General features: G+C 33.1%; 1 pseudogene; it reads right to left on the reverse strand.

The window, feature by feature from the left end:
* Nucleotides 1-9,546: 9,546 nt before the first annotated feature.
* On the reverse strand, nucleotides 9,547-12,041 carry LOC111984541 (F-box protein CPR1-like; annotated as a pseudogene).
* Nucleotides 12,042-15,727: the final 3,686 nt, after the last annotated feature.

Here is a 15,727-nt window from a genome sequence, read left to right on the forward strand (position 1 = left end):
TGGATCATTTTGGTGTCGGTTTTGGAGAGTGGTTTTTCCGCCTAATTCTCAAGTTTTCCTTTTCAATAACACACTTGGTGTTATCATATGGTTTGCTTTTTTCTGCTACTCTATTTTATATGCTTTAGATGTTTATATCTATGTCCGTGCATTATTGAATTGGGTAATCACTTAAATTTGAGATTAATTTGTAGTTTAGTTTAAAAGTGAGTTAAGCCGTAAAATTGGAATTTGGGGTCTAAATAATTGCCTAGGTTGTTTGGTAATTTCTCAGTTACTTAATGTTAAAAAGGGGAGATATTACATAAAATTTAAAAAATATACAATTAGAATTTCATTAAAATCTATTTCATTCATCTTTCCTCCCATTTTTTGAGGAACGAGAAATTGGGTTTTTAAGGGAAATGAAGGAATGATATTCTCTCATAATCATCCATTTCCTCTAAGTTAAACTCTCAAACAAAGAAATGAAATAAATATTCTTAAAAAACTATTTCCATTCTATTCATATTCACGTCTAAAAGGGTTTAATTCTTAGATACAAAACACAGATTTTAAACATTTTTAACTCATATTCATTTTTCAATGTGAGATTAACCCACTGTTTTTTTTTTTTTTAGAATACTAATTATTTTAACACACATAAAAAAAAAAAAAAATTGATGCAGAAAGTTTTATAATTTAAATATGTAAAATTCATCTCTTCTTCTATTATTATACAAGTTCTAGTGCGGATGCTCTAATTCTTTAGGCGGTAGGCGGTAGCAGAAAAGGATAAGAAGCAACCCTACTAACAATAAGAAAGTGTCCACGTTGCCCACATTGATACGAGTAATAAGAGGTTTTTTTGTTCGAATGAAGAGTAATAAGAGTTGCATGTTGGGCCATGCTAATGCCATGATTATTAAATTTCCACATGGATTACCACGTGAAAAAAGGTACACCCCAAAATTCGTAACTTTTTTGGCTTTCTTTTCGTGACAGCAAATTGCACTCAATCGAAATTTGAGAATTCGACAACAACACCTCACCCCATTGCTTTATTTTATTTTATTTTATTTTGCTGAATTGACCCCATTGCTTTATTTGATATTGACATTATGGGTGTTATTAATTTTTTGTCCGTTGAATATTTTTATTATGAATCATTACTTTTGTTTTGGAGTCGCCCATGAGTTTTTTGTGCAAATATAGGAAAAGGTAGAAATAGTAAATATAAGAGAAACTGAAATAAAACTAAAATGAAATGGACGAAAAAAAAAAAAAATGACAATATTTCAATTGGTCTGAACAACTGGCCAACAATGTTATATGGCTTGAACAAACCACCTCCCTCCCCCTTGAGCACGTATTTGACTCAATTTCTACTCAAAACACATTTTAGTCCCTCAATCACCAAACTTATATATAATTAAGAAATCGTTCACATTTGGCTAACATGCACTCGTTAACTAAGACTTCATTTTATTTTATTTTTTTTTTTTATTTTTTTTTTTTTTTCTTGAACCACACACATTTTGTTACACTTTTGGTCACAACTTAATATGTGGGTATGCCTATCAAAAAAGGGGGGAAAATGCCTTGGCATGATAATAGTTGTGACTTGTGACTCAAAAGTTGTGACTCAAAAGTTGTGTCCATAAATTCTCTTTTTAAAATAAATAAATTTTAGAAAGGATATCAACTATAGAATTGACAACAACCAGTATAAATTAGCGAGTAATATTATAGATACAATTTTTTTTTAACAACCATTAAATTAGCACACTATATGTTTAAATGTTTACAGCAAATTGAGTAATGTTACAGACATAATAATCTTCACAACAATTAGGGGTGTCCACGGGTCGGGCCTAGTCGGTTTTCGACCCAGCCTGAACCCGACCCGCCGGCGTCAGGTGGACGAAAATGTGACCCAGAACCGACCGCCGGCGTCAATCGGTCGGATCGATGTTGGGGTCGGGTGAAGTTCGGGTCTGTTCGGGTGGAGATCGGGTCATCGTCGGAGCTGGAGACCATCGTCGAAATCTGCAAATCATCACTGGAAACTACAAATTATCGCCAGAATCTGCAAATTCATAGCCGAAAAATTTAAAAAATCACCAGATTTGCTTCAAAATGGCCGAAATCTGCACCAAAATCGCTGAAATCTGGTAGGAATGGCCGGATCTGGCTAAATCTCACCACATATGGTTGAGAACTCGCTGGATCTCCTCGGATTTGAGCGTGATTTCGCCGGATTGTATATAACCTTCGTCGGGTCGGGTGGCTCGGGTTTTGGAGAAGAAAACCCCCCACTCGACCCGCCGGCGTCAGGCCTTGGGCGCGGAAACCCGAAACCGACTGACGGGAGCATCGGTTCAGGCTGAACTCGGGTGGAGATCGAGCGGGTTGGTCGGTTCGGCAGGTCGCGGTCAGGTCTGGACACCCCTCATAACAATTATATGTACAACAAATTGAGTAATGCTACAAACATAATAGTCTTTATAACAATTAATTTGACAAACTTTTATTAGTTCTCATGTGGACCCATTAAACACTATTTTATACATTACTTTATTTACTGCAAATTAATAATTTGTCATATCGACAGTTGTGAAATATTTTATAATTTTTTTTTTTTTTTGGTATCTCTAGAGCTATTGATAACAAATCCTTGATTCAAGAAAGTATTTCTTGTACTTGTTCGATGGTGTATTTGTAACGCCCCAAAATCATAAATAATAAATGTCTATTCAATCTAAATAATCCATAAAAATATTAAATAAATGTAACCAACAACCTAAAATCTCATTACAATTGTGAGAGCTCTAATTCCACCAAAGATAAAATATTCTCAAATAATTCTCCATTACAATATTCAATACCACAAAAATAATAATGAAATCCTCAGTTTCACAATATAATTTATAACTGTTGTCCTCCAAGAATCTCTATTCCAATTATCCCTCTAATGTATTTGTAAGGGGGAATAAAAAGGGGGCGAGATAATTCAATAAGTGGAATTTACTAACATTGGGGGGTGGGAACAAATTTTTTAAATGAATATTCCATACAACAAATGTTATAACTTGCAAAACTATTTGTATTTTAACATCAAATATTTCATATAAAAATATCATTGTATTGTGAGCCATTATGATTTACCACACCATTATACAAATAATTTCCTAGGCTTTTCTTGTGGTGAATGTTTACGCCCCGTTGACAGGGTTGTGTTGTCTCCTTTTAGGATTAGAACCTCCTTTTCATCCCTTTTCTTAAGGATAGTTCCTTTGGAGTCTAAATGTGCACTCCCTTGCTAAGGAGCTCTCTTTTTGGATCCTTAATGGTATACTCACTTGCTAAGGAGCTATCAATTGTGCACTGTCCCCTTTTCTGGAACTGTCCCTTGCTAAGGACTGGCTACAGTGTGATTGTCCCTTACTAAAGACTAAATACAACACTAAGCTTTTAATCATGACTTACCATAAGATTCAAAACAAATTCCAGATGCTCACAACAAATAATCTAGTCATAATACTCAAAAATACAAAGATTTCTCCACACATACTAATTTAAATAAGTTTAGGTTGTCTCACAAGTTTTTCATATAACAAATAGTCAACGTTTCCATACAATGTGCACATCAAACATTTATAGGATATCAATATATTTATAGAATATCAACACATTTCTTTGTTTTAAGAATAATTTGATAGTCAAAACTATTTTGGAAAAACCCCCCAAAATTAGTAAACACCATTTACCTCTTAGTTGCAAAAATGAAATCAACCACCCTTGAGTCACAATAAATCAGTAGAATTTGAACCTAGCAACACCAAACATAGGTCTATCAATACACAAATTTCCCACTAAAATTTGTTTTCATACTTAAACAATATAATCTTGGATAACACTAATATTTTCAAAATTTTCCATCTATTCACTTAACCATCCAATTCACTTTCAACTTTAATAAGATTTTTGGGCTTAAAAAATAATGTTGCTACCTAATTAGATTTTTCCATTAATATACATGAAACTTCAATATGGGCTTGGGCTGTAAACCGTGCCCCTACAATTATTTTGAAGAAAATACCCAAAAACTCATTGTTGTTTTTCCTAAAAATACATATATCTCTTTAAAGTTTCGTATGCACTTAACCGGTTTATTGTATTGTTTTATGTGTAAATGGCTAATTATCTAACATCTAAGCCAATCAATTATATACTTTTTGATAAAAATTATGGATCTTCAATTGGTTCAATTCTTAACTTGGCAAATAAAATTAAGAACTTAAGAAAGATAAAATTACATGTGTTAAAATCTTATTTCCTCTCCCACGTTTATTTGTTTCTCCAACAAAGACAAAAAAGGGGGGGGAGGGGGGGGGGGGGCGGCGCGGGGAAGAAAAAAAAGAAAAGAAAAGAAGAAGATAAAAAATGCTAGGCAAAACCAGTTGCCATTACAATATCACATAAGTTTGACCTCTTCATGTTCCTCAGCCATTAATTGCTGTGCGATAACTTGGTGAGCAATTTACTGATTTCAGCTTATGAGGCATCATCTGAACAAGGAACTCCTCTCATGCAAGGCATTTGAAAATCAAAATCAAATTAAAAAAAGAGAGCTTTTTTTTTTACTCCTTGTCACGCAATTTACATTTGATCGATACTGATGTGGTTGTGTATCTTATATCATACACTTACATCATTAAATAAATAATGTGGGTTCATCATTAATGCATTTTTTATCATTAGTATTTCTTTGCCACCATCCCTTCATTAATATGCAATTTATTGGCAATAGCACCGAGACATGGCAAGCATTTATTATGACAACACCCAAATATAATGTTTACCAAATTTTCACAAGGATGGTCAGTTTGGAATTTAGTATTGATTCAATCAAGAGAATCCTAAAATAAAAATGAATATGATAGAGAAGGAAAACAAGTAAATTCAAACAGAAAGCAAGAACTTGCATTAATCAGTAGAAAAGTTTCAACAGATTCTGAAATAATATAGATCAAAATCCAATAAAGAACTCAATGTAAAAAAAATATTGAGAGCATTCCCCAACAAAACTTAGTACAAATGAGCTATGGAATCTTAAGTTACAATAAGCCAACAAATGAAGCCTACACCTAGGATAAAGACAAATGCGTAACTTTTCATGATTTTTCCCTTAGAACCTCTAAAGATTCCTTGTATTTATGGTGCCCAGTATGTTGGCCAAAGAGTTCTTCAACACAAGCTGTGCTATGCCAGTACAATTATTTGTGACGTTGTAAAACTTTCTCCCTCCTCTCGATACTCATGAACAAAATGGCATAAATACAGTTTTAAAATCGATTCTGCCAGTCATAGCTTGCTGCCATGTGTCAGCACTCAGCATATAATAATCAGATGAGATATAAACAATGGAAAATTCTATGGAACACACCTGAACAGTTAAAATTAGAAAAATGTGTACCGTGTACCGTGGCGTAGAATTCTCTCAATTATATACAGTAACAAGCATGTTCTCAACTGTCACAACCCGGGAGCTGGGACATTGATAAAACTAATCCCAAATGGTGACAGATCTCTTAAACAAATCAAATCTCATAAGAAATTTCTTACATGTCTCCACAATACTATGAAGTCAATTCATAATTTCATAGCATGACTACAAGCTTAAAAAAAGGTTACATTGTCATCAGAACATGATAACATACTTCAACACAAGTACAATCCACACACACATATTTATATATATATATATATATAGAAAATCCAACCTCAAAATGTTATGTCAAAGTTGATACTACATCATGGTCAGATTACACAAGCTATACCTTCAAAAAATACAAAAACTGCTCAAGATATCTTCTAGACAGGCATGCAGTCTCTAACCAAAAAGTAAAACTAGATAGGAAACCTCAGCTCCACACTATCCTCAAACTCCTATCACCAATTCCTCTGAAATTGTGATAATAAGGGTGAGATTTTCACAGTTTAATACCTAATAAGTAACAAATCTATGGCCTGATAATGTAAGGCAAAGCTTGAATAATATGAATTAATGAGGAAATCTCAAGAATACAACAATTTCACAAGTTCAAAGCAGAATTTGAAGACATGTTCTAACATATGCATAGAAAGTTCTAACATATTATTAATAGCAAGCCTGAAAATGGTGCAAAATATCTTTATCAGTTTTATAGGTAAGGTCAAAATTTCACATATCCCTAACACTATCTCAGAATAAGTCCAAAGTTCAAATACTCACAAAGTCACAATTCATTATGGGGGGTCCAAACATACCACTAGCCAGAAATCCAGACAAAATCCTCACCAGCTGAATAGTTGTAGGGCTACAGACACTGCCAACTATTTAACTAGGTTGCTGGCCAGATTTTGACAATGCCAACAAATTATTAATCTTGTGCCAGCAGTAAGGTGCAGTGCAGAAATTGTCACACATCCTCCATGAAGACCAGTACCTATTGAGTATATTGAACATGATCATCATTCACTTTAAAAATTAATGTAATCAACTAGATAAATTTTTTTAATGTGGCAGTCACTATAGTATAGCTCGGTATGTATGCATGAAGCTTCTAGACGAATGTTGAATGTTATTCCTCTTCTCAAGTTGCAAAAACAGACACATTCTGGTACAGAGACAAAACTTTGAAAAATAATGGTAACATCTTGTCATGCACAAAAAAGAAGAAATAGGAACTTGATTTGTTAGTACGAAAAGTTTACTAATACAACCAAAAAAAATACCATTTTTTCTTCTTGCATGCCAAAAAGTAACTGAGATGGTGCATTGTATCCTGGTTAGGCAGATGCTTTTAGAATAGATATTTCAAATTTAAAAACTGATTTTTGACAATGAACCAAAAAACTTGTGATCCCATTCAAAGATTTCCTTCTTTACTCAATATCATCTCTATGCAGGACTTTTATTTTTAATAAGTAACATCTCTGAGCAGACTTGCAGGCAGATTCCCATTATTTTATTTGCAAATAAAAAATTAGCATGTAAAATCTCATTACATCTAGAAGTAAGAAGAGCTCTTGCAAACAGCAATTGAGGTGAGCACCCAAAAGTACACGAGATATTGAGGCAGAATATAGTGCTTAAAGATCCAGAACATGTGGAAAACTTTGTACTGAACACTACCAAGTAACAATTTGCCCCCACCTATGATGCAAGAGTACACGCAAAATTATTTCAGGATATATTATTTAAGATTTTTTTTTTGAGATACCGGATTTTATTTTTGAATTGTGAATTGTGAATTTAGCTCTTATTATTATTGGGGATTCCTTGGGATGTAATTGTGCCTTAATATAATCCCTGAAAACATATAAAAAGAGGCTCCAGTAATGGTTTGATCATTCAATATGAATGAAAAATTTATGATTAGAGAATGTTTCTCTTGCTTAGTGGTGATTCCAAGCACTGTTAGGTGGTGAAGCCTAAAGATTTAAGGAAAATTTTAGGAGGTGAAACTTAAAATTTTTCTTGTTTTCTCATTCTTTTCCCCTATCTCTATTTTTTGCCTCTGTCCTGGATTAGCCTGAACCAACCACCACCAATGTGGAAGGGGAGTGATGGTGGTTCCTATGCATCAACCCAAAGAAGCTCAACAAACAATGTTTTCCCTCTTAGCAAACACTTCAGCTCAAAGGTAAATTGTCTTTAAGCATGACAGTAGAAAGAGTTATTTCGATCAGTTTTGAATTCTAGAAATGATGACCTATCCGCTGCAAAGATCTATTCTTCAAATTGCAATGATTAAACCAGCGATTGTTTAGATCCAAGAGATGTGAGCATCTGTACTTAATGATAATGCAACAGTTTATAGATATTAATACTCAAATTTTGACAATACATGAGTTCAAGGATTTAGTGTTTAGACAAATCACAGTAAGGATTCCAACTGAAATGCAGATGATAATTAAATTTTTGATAAGTACTAATTAGATTATGGCCATCGATTGCTTCTTTTTTTCTTTTCTTTTTAAAGTTTTTATCAATAGGTAAGAAAATTAATTAAAATGTGCAAACGCACATACCATAATGTGTGTAGAGGACCCCTAGGAGGACGGGGTGGGGGGAAGCGTCAATCCTAAGATAAGAAGTTGCTAACTATGAAATTAAATAGAGGTATATTTCCTAGAAAATTATGTTACCTTTTCTGCAAAGATCTATCACTCAATTTGCAATGAAAAAACCAGCTGTAGCTTAACCCTAAGATATGTGAGCAGTAATTAATGATTCTACAGAAGGGGCTTTTTATTTTAAAAATAAATTTTGACAATACCATGTATACAAGGATCTAATGTTTAGACAAACTGAGGCTTAACGTATATGTTAATTAGAATTTTCTGTTTGATTGATTAATGAGCTACGTATAGCAATACAATGGTTTATTTAAAAAGTGACAGACATTTAAAAATTACAGAAGCAAACGCCAAGCATTTAAGAAAAACACCTCGTTAAATTTCAATAAATTTAGAAAGAACATAGAAAAGAGAAAAATAATTGCATCCCACTGTGGACATGAAATCAAAAGTGATTAAAAAAAAAAAAAAACATACCACCAGAATCTTGTTCTAATGAAGGTCACACCCTCTAACATCTGACTATTGCTCTCTCACCAAATGCACCAAGTATTGCATATCATATATTACACAGCCTGTATGGAATATCATCATAGCACCTTCTACAAACAAATACCTAAGCATCTAGAGTAGCCCTCCAACAGGCCAAGAAGAACAAATCAGATAAACTATGTATAATGGGAATGAGATGGTCATGGGCCATGGCAAAATGTTGGGAGGCACACTTGATTTGAATCAAACAAAAGATGATGAATGATAGTGCATTACACAAAAACAAACACATGCACACGCATAACTTCGACAAGTAGGCAGAGAGAGAGATGAATGAAAGGAAATCAACAAAAAACATTGCACGACTGAAGTAAATAGAATTTGAAGTGTCATTTTTTAGAATGAATATAAAACCATAGAAAAAACAGTTACACTCAGTAGCTTCCATGGTTAGAGCTTTGATAGCACATTCTTTTCTTCCTTTATTATTCATCCTCACTGACTCAGTTTGGAATATGCTAGGCTGAATAGCGTATACCCAAGCCTCATTCATCAAATTCAAAGTTAATATGCCATTATACCCTTAATATACAAAATAAAGGATTTGCTTGATATGATACCTTCAAATCCTTTCTTCCTCAAGATTTCACTCTATGTTTAAATAGCAGAGACTAAATAGAGTGAATAAACATATAAATAGATAAGGAAAATGATCAAACTATATAGTCTATCTTACCCATTCTAATCATTCTTTTTTCTTGCTACCATTCTGCATGATACTGCCCCCCAGGAACATCGAAATTGTAAGGCGAAACAAGCCTCTCAACATAGGTCCCTACAACAGAATTCTCTAACAAGCCATGAAACCGTAAATACCTGAACATTTCTTCTTTTGGATTGTACATAACTAGTTTCTTTCTGCCTACCCACAATATTATTTGACCATTTTCTGTTAAACACAAAGGCCTCACATGAACAAAATTCTCAAGTCCCGTCATATGTGGGACAATGATGGAAAATTTAGTCCATGACTCAATTGTTCCATATTCTCTCATAGACCACACCTCAAAAATAATGTCACTGACATATTGTTACATATGTAGGCATCCTCCCAAAACCCCAATATCACAAACTGATTGACCAGATTCATAATCAGGCAATTCCAGCCAACCATATTTCTCCTCAGCCAGATCAAGATAAGAGACAAAATACGGGCAAACTAAATCATTCTCCAAATATACCAACCAGGGAAGAGCTCCATTCACAAATATCCCATCAGATTTGTTGGGAACACTGTATGGGAAGTCCTCAATCCGTTTCCAGGAATTGGTTCCCAAAGAATACAGTTTCACTTCTGTTTCAAACCTTTCAGTAGCAAATGCAACCACTCGAACCAGTTTGTAATCATCAGCGAAGGAATCATAACCAAACCCATATACAGTAGACAAGCATTTACGAGAATGAGTGGGGAACTCGATGGGTGATTCTGGCAGCTCCCTTGACTCTCTAGTGGATGGATTCCACAAAACCAAGGCATTGTTTTAAGGATTTATTAATAGCAAACCATTACAAGATCCAACAATGTTAAAATAGGCATAGATAGAACTAGGGGTAACAGGAAAATGAAGCTCCTCTACCACACTGTTCAGCCTATCATAGTGCACCAGATAACATAAGCGCTCCATGAGCATGAGCTTCTCCTGGATGATGAAATGTTTGAGGTGATATTTGGCAAATTTGGGATTGGAAATGAGATCACGCCAGGCCCTGCAAACACATTTCAATTGTAGAAGAAACTTGACAGGAAGTCTGGACAGTATGCTTCCTATGAGATCCAGCGATAGGTTTGACAATGATCTATTCCTTTGTTTTTCATTCTTTTCCATTGCTGTGTAGTCCTGATCCTGAAATCATTTCAGCTAAAGCTGTGAGTAATCGATTATTTGATTATTAAGCATCTATTTAAGTTATTAATAATGTAGCAAAATCTAAATCATCCATTTATCAATAAATGATTATGATTATAAGAACTTTACAACGAAGTTATTCTAGAAATTCTAGAATAACTCAATGCATGTTTAGTGCTAGTGGATATGTATCAATGAGCATCACAATCCTAATATTTTTCTTTTTCTTGGTAAATTTACTCACACACCCAAGGGGAATCAAATCCTGATGTACCAACCTGAGATGGTGGATCCTGATAAATTACAAAGCGTAACACCCCCCTCATGTGTGATCCCAAACTCCTACTTAATATGCGAGACCCAACACATGAATTTTTTAAATTTAAATAAGAGGTCAAGCAAAGAAATGATTAAAACTTTTGTGTGTGTGTGTGTGTGTGTGTGTGGAAATTTCAATAGTTGGGGAAGGGGGATTGGAATTCTAGACGTCTTCACTGGAAACAGTAAGAGGTACTAGTTGAGTTACAAAGCTCTTAACGAGAAGATTCAAATTTAGGGTCACTTGCTCTGATATCATGATAAATTATCAATTTTGTCAACAACTTAAGATGTTAGGAAATGATGAACTTAATCATTGGATAAATTACAAAAACCTAGGTGATGGGAAATGACACTCCCCTCACAATTTGGAGGAAATCAACACACCATCATTCCATTAATAACAGTAGCAGAATATTCCAAATTTTAAAAAGATTCCATTGGCTAAGCCCTAACCATCTAAACATGGTCAATGAATGCTCTTTTGGTTACATTTTATCATTCCTTGTCACCAATCTTCCCAAAAACACTTCCAGCAGCAACTCCAACTCTGCAAGCAGGTCCACAAATCCAACTACCTCTAGTAATTCTCTCCTTCCCTACCCAATTCTTATAGTACTACACACTCTTCACCAAGTTTTCAAATTTTGAAATATTTCATTACGATTATTAATGGAAGGACTAATGTGTTAATTTCCACTGAACCTCAAGGGATGGATCATTTCCCTTAAATTTTGTGGGAGATTGTCATCCTCTCAAAGCTCCAAGCTTAAGGGTGGTTTCTGTAATTTACAATCATTTAAAAATTATTCTAACAGATTTTATCTTGTTTGGGACCACAATATGAAAATTTGATTACGTGAGACTCACCTGTGAGAGAGAGAGAGATGTCAGATGCCCCCGAAGCATGGTATATTATAAGGAAAGTGGGGAATTTAACTTACAGGAACACCCCCACAAAAATAAAAAGTGAGGCAAGGAGCGTATACAATGTAGATGCAGAGAGAGAGAGAGAGAGAGAGAGAATAAATTAATGATACAGAGGGCCCCAACAGCTAAACATGATTATTGATTTATTAAAGGAAAAGAAAATCCTATGAAAATGAGACAGAAAGAGAGAAAGAGATACCTGCAACTGCAACTGCAACTGCAACAGACGTGGGTGAAAGAGTTGATATTATCAAAGGCGGGACAGAGAGGCGGGAATGGGTTCTTAACTTCTACTACTACGGAAAGTGAAAGGAATAACCCATCATCTATAAGACCCATCGTTTTTTTTTTTTTTTCCCTGTCACTCTCTTAAAATAAAAAACATTTTTATTTTCTCTAACAAAATTTAGTTACAAAATTGGTTGTAGAGTCTTATTAGACTACAAACTCACTCAATAAAATAAATATTACTGCATATTTTGAAAATCTAACCGTTGAATTACATGTTCTTTACGTTCTTAATGCACATGTTAATTTTTGTATCAATCGGATATCATTTACTATATAATCTATAATCTTATATTTTATGTATAATTTTAAATTACAAAAACTTGCAATTTAAAAATTTATTGATGACATAGCTATTGATCTTTAATTTTTTTGAAATTTTGCAAACATGAAGAATATAAGAAGAAGATCCAATCTAATGGTGGATTTGTCAAAATTCACCTTCAATAAAAAGATATTGAGTGAGTTTGTAGCCTAAGGTTACAATCAATTTTGTAGCTAAACTTTGTCCTTTCCTTTATATTTGTCAAAATTTATGTCAATTGGATATTATTTACTATATAATTTATAAACTTATATTTTATACATATTTTTAAATTACAAAATATTGTAATTTATCAATTTATTGATGACTTAAAAAATATTAAGTAAGATAGTAACCTAACGTTATAATAATTTTGTAACTAAATTTTATCATTCAAAAAATACAACTGCATGATACTTTTTTATTTTAATAGAAAAACCACATAATGCTTTTTCTTTTTTTTCCTTTTTTTACAGAGGAAAGAACCATATGATAGTTGATACTGATAATAACAAACTATCTAATAAAAATTTAACTTTTTTTCAAATGATTTTTCAATCTAAGTAACATTTTTGCATTAAATAACTTTGGAGTATCAAATAATCTTATATATATATGTGTGTGTGTGTGTGTGTGTGTGTGTAACTTTAAGCAATACTACACCACTTAATACTTTTTAATTGGATGTAAATTTTGACAGATCCACCGTTAAATTATATTATCTTCATATATTCTTCATGCTTACAAAATTTAAAGATAATTAAAAATCAATAGTCATGTCATCAATCAATTATTTAAATTCAAGTTTTTGTAGTTTAAAATAATGCATAAAATATGAGTTTATAGATCGATTAGTAAATTATATTTGATTGCCATGAAAACTGGTATGCATGTTAAAAACATATAGAGCATGTAATCTAACGGTTGGATTTTCAAAATATGAATTCAATAACAAGTTATTAAATGATGTAATATTGCTTAAAATTATACTAAGTGTAACTTGAATATATATATATATATATATATATTGGGGTGGAGCTACATTACCCCCCCCCCCCCCCCCCCCCAATTATTTATAAGATTTTTAGTTAGTCCAACGGATTTCTAGGTGATCTCCTCATTTGTCCAAAACTTTATTACCTATCCACCCCAATTATTCCTAAGATTTATAGTTAGTCCAAAGGATAATGACTAACAGTTGATCTTCTCAATTGTCTAAAAAATTTATAATTAATCCAATGAGTAATAACTCAGTCTCAAGCATTATTGACCTATTTCCCAACATAATTAAAAAAAAAAAAAAAAAAAAAATCATCTTTAGGTACCTGCGGAGCTTTGTTGTAACTGCTAGTGCCAGCCCATTGCCCCATTTTCTTTCTTCTCAACACAAAAACTCCTATCTCAACCAAAACTATTAATCCATTTTTTGGCCTAGTGCAACATCATCTTCTTGACTCTATAAAGAAGTGAATATGCAAGTGCATTTTCTTCTCTCTCTCTTTTATCAATCATCATTATTATTTTACCATTAGTATTATTTTGTTTCTTTCTTTTGCCACTGTGTGCACGTGCGCATGCATATGGGTATTTAAGATTTTGTTGTTCACTTTTTTGTATTGTTATCTTTATTCTATTTGTTAGGACATATGTGAGATTGTTAAAGATGTATGTCATGTAAATTGGCTAAATTTTGACAAAACGTACTTTACTTGTAATTTGGTAGATCTATGATATGTTTAGTACTTCAAGAAACAAGTGTTCAAGTTTAGTATTGAAACTATGCAAATCTGACCAAGAAACAAGTGAAGAAATGTTGTTCATTAAATCTCGACAGATAGCTCAACAAAATCATATCTATCAAGGTTTAATGATGTAGCTCGACAAAAGCTATATCTATCGAGAATTACGAAATTAAAATTTCTAGATCTGATTTCACAAATATCTATGTATATTTGTGTAGGGTTTCTTTTCTCACAACCTTAGACACATATAAGGATTACTTTAAGGGTCATCTTAGAGGATGCAACTTGATGCAAAGTGATTATACATGCATATTGTGACAGGAGACAATTTGCCTTAGTTCATCATATTCTCTCTAGAAGCTACTGCGTCTTTACGCCAAGGGTTTCCTGACCAAGAAACTTCCAGATCTTCATTGTTGATGAATTAAAGAACTTTGCAACCAATAATTCTTCTCAAGTTGGTGTGTTAGTCACGCACTGGGATCTATGCATCATTGGTTAGTCACATACTGGGATTCGTGCATTAAAAGGAGAGATTGTCACTATATTACAAGTCCAACTGGGTATTGGGGTAAGGGTTCAACTGCAGATTGGTATTAAGTACTAGGATTCCTTTTACTTGTAACCGCTTGTTTTGATAATAATAGATTCTCAGGAGTAGTGACCTTAAATTCACCTGGTAGAGTTTTTCCTCAGTGGTTTTCCCCATTTGTGAACAAATCACCTGTGTCAAATTTATTTTCCGCTGCATTTAACTTAGTTGGTGATTTATTTGTGCTATCATGCTTATTACATCTAATTGAATCTAATTGATTCACTTAGATAATTAATTAATTAATTTACCAAAATGGGTCAATACATTCTTGGTCTATCACCATTAAAGATCGTTGAGCATAATTTTGATGTGAAATGTTCTTTTATTGGATTTTTTTTTTTTTTTTTGGTATTTGTCTATAATAAACTATATAATTTTTGTATGTTCATTAATATTCAAGAATATAACAATATATCAAAGTTAATAATTTTGTATTCAATATGAACTATGCTTAATATATCAATACTACAATTCGGCCCCCCTAAATAAAATCTTCTAGCTACACCCGGTGTGTGTGTCTATATATATATATATATATATATTTATTTATTTATTTATTTATTTATCAATGTTCGTGACAATTGAAAAATCACAATCCAAACAAAACAATGTATGGAATTAATGGATTAACACTTTAGACCTCTAAATTTGCTTCCTATCAAATTCTAATTGATTGAAAAATTAAGACCAATTCATTAGATAACTATTTTCATATTCCATGGACAATCACAAAGAGCAATTAAACCACTAGAGAGATTGTTACAGTACAATACACTAACAAAAACCCTCCTAGTTTACATATGCACTTGTATTCGAACTCCTCGCTTCCACTAGCAATTGCCTGCACTGACCCTTTCTCTTCCTAAGGCTGATTCTGCAAGTTGAGACACCAACCACAAATCCAAGCTAATGATACGCGAAGAATATTTGAAAATTTTGGGACATGCACCAATCACTCAATCCATGATGAACAAGGGTAATTGGGAGTGTTTGGTTGATCTCCTCTCACAAGGTATGGTAATTTGAGAGGGTGAAGGGATAGAGG

This window comes from Quercus suber, unplaced genomic scaffold (genome assembly GCF_002906115.3).
Source record: "Quercus suber isolate HL8 unplaced genomic scaffold, Cork oak 2.0 scaffold_150, whole genome shotgun sequence".
Taxonomy (NCBI): Eukaryota; Viridiplantae; Streptophyta; class Magnoliopsida; order Fagales; family Fagaceae; genus Quercus; species Quercus suber.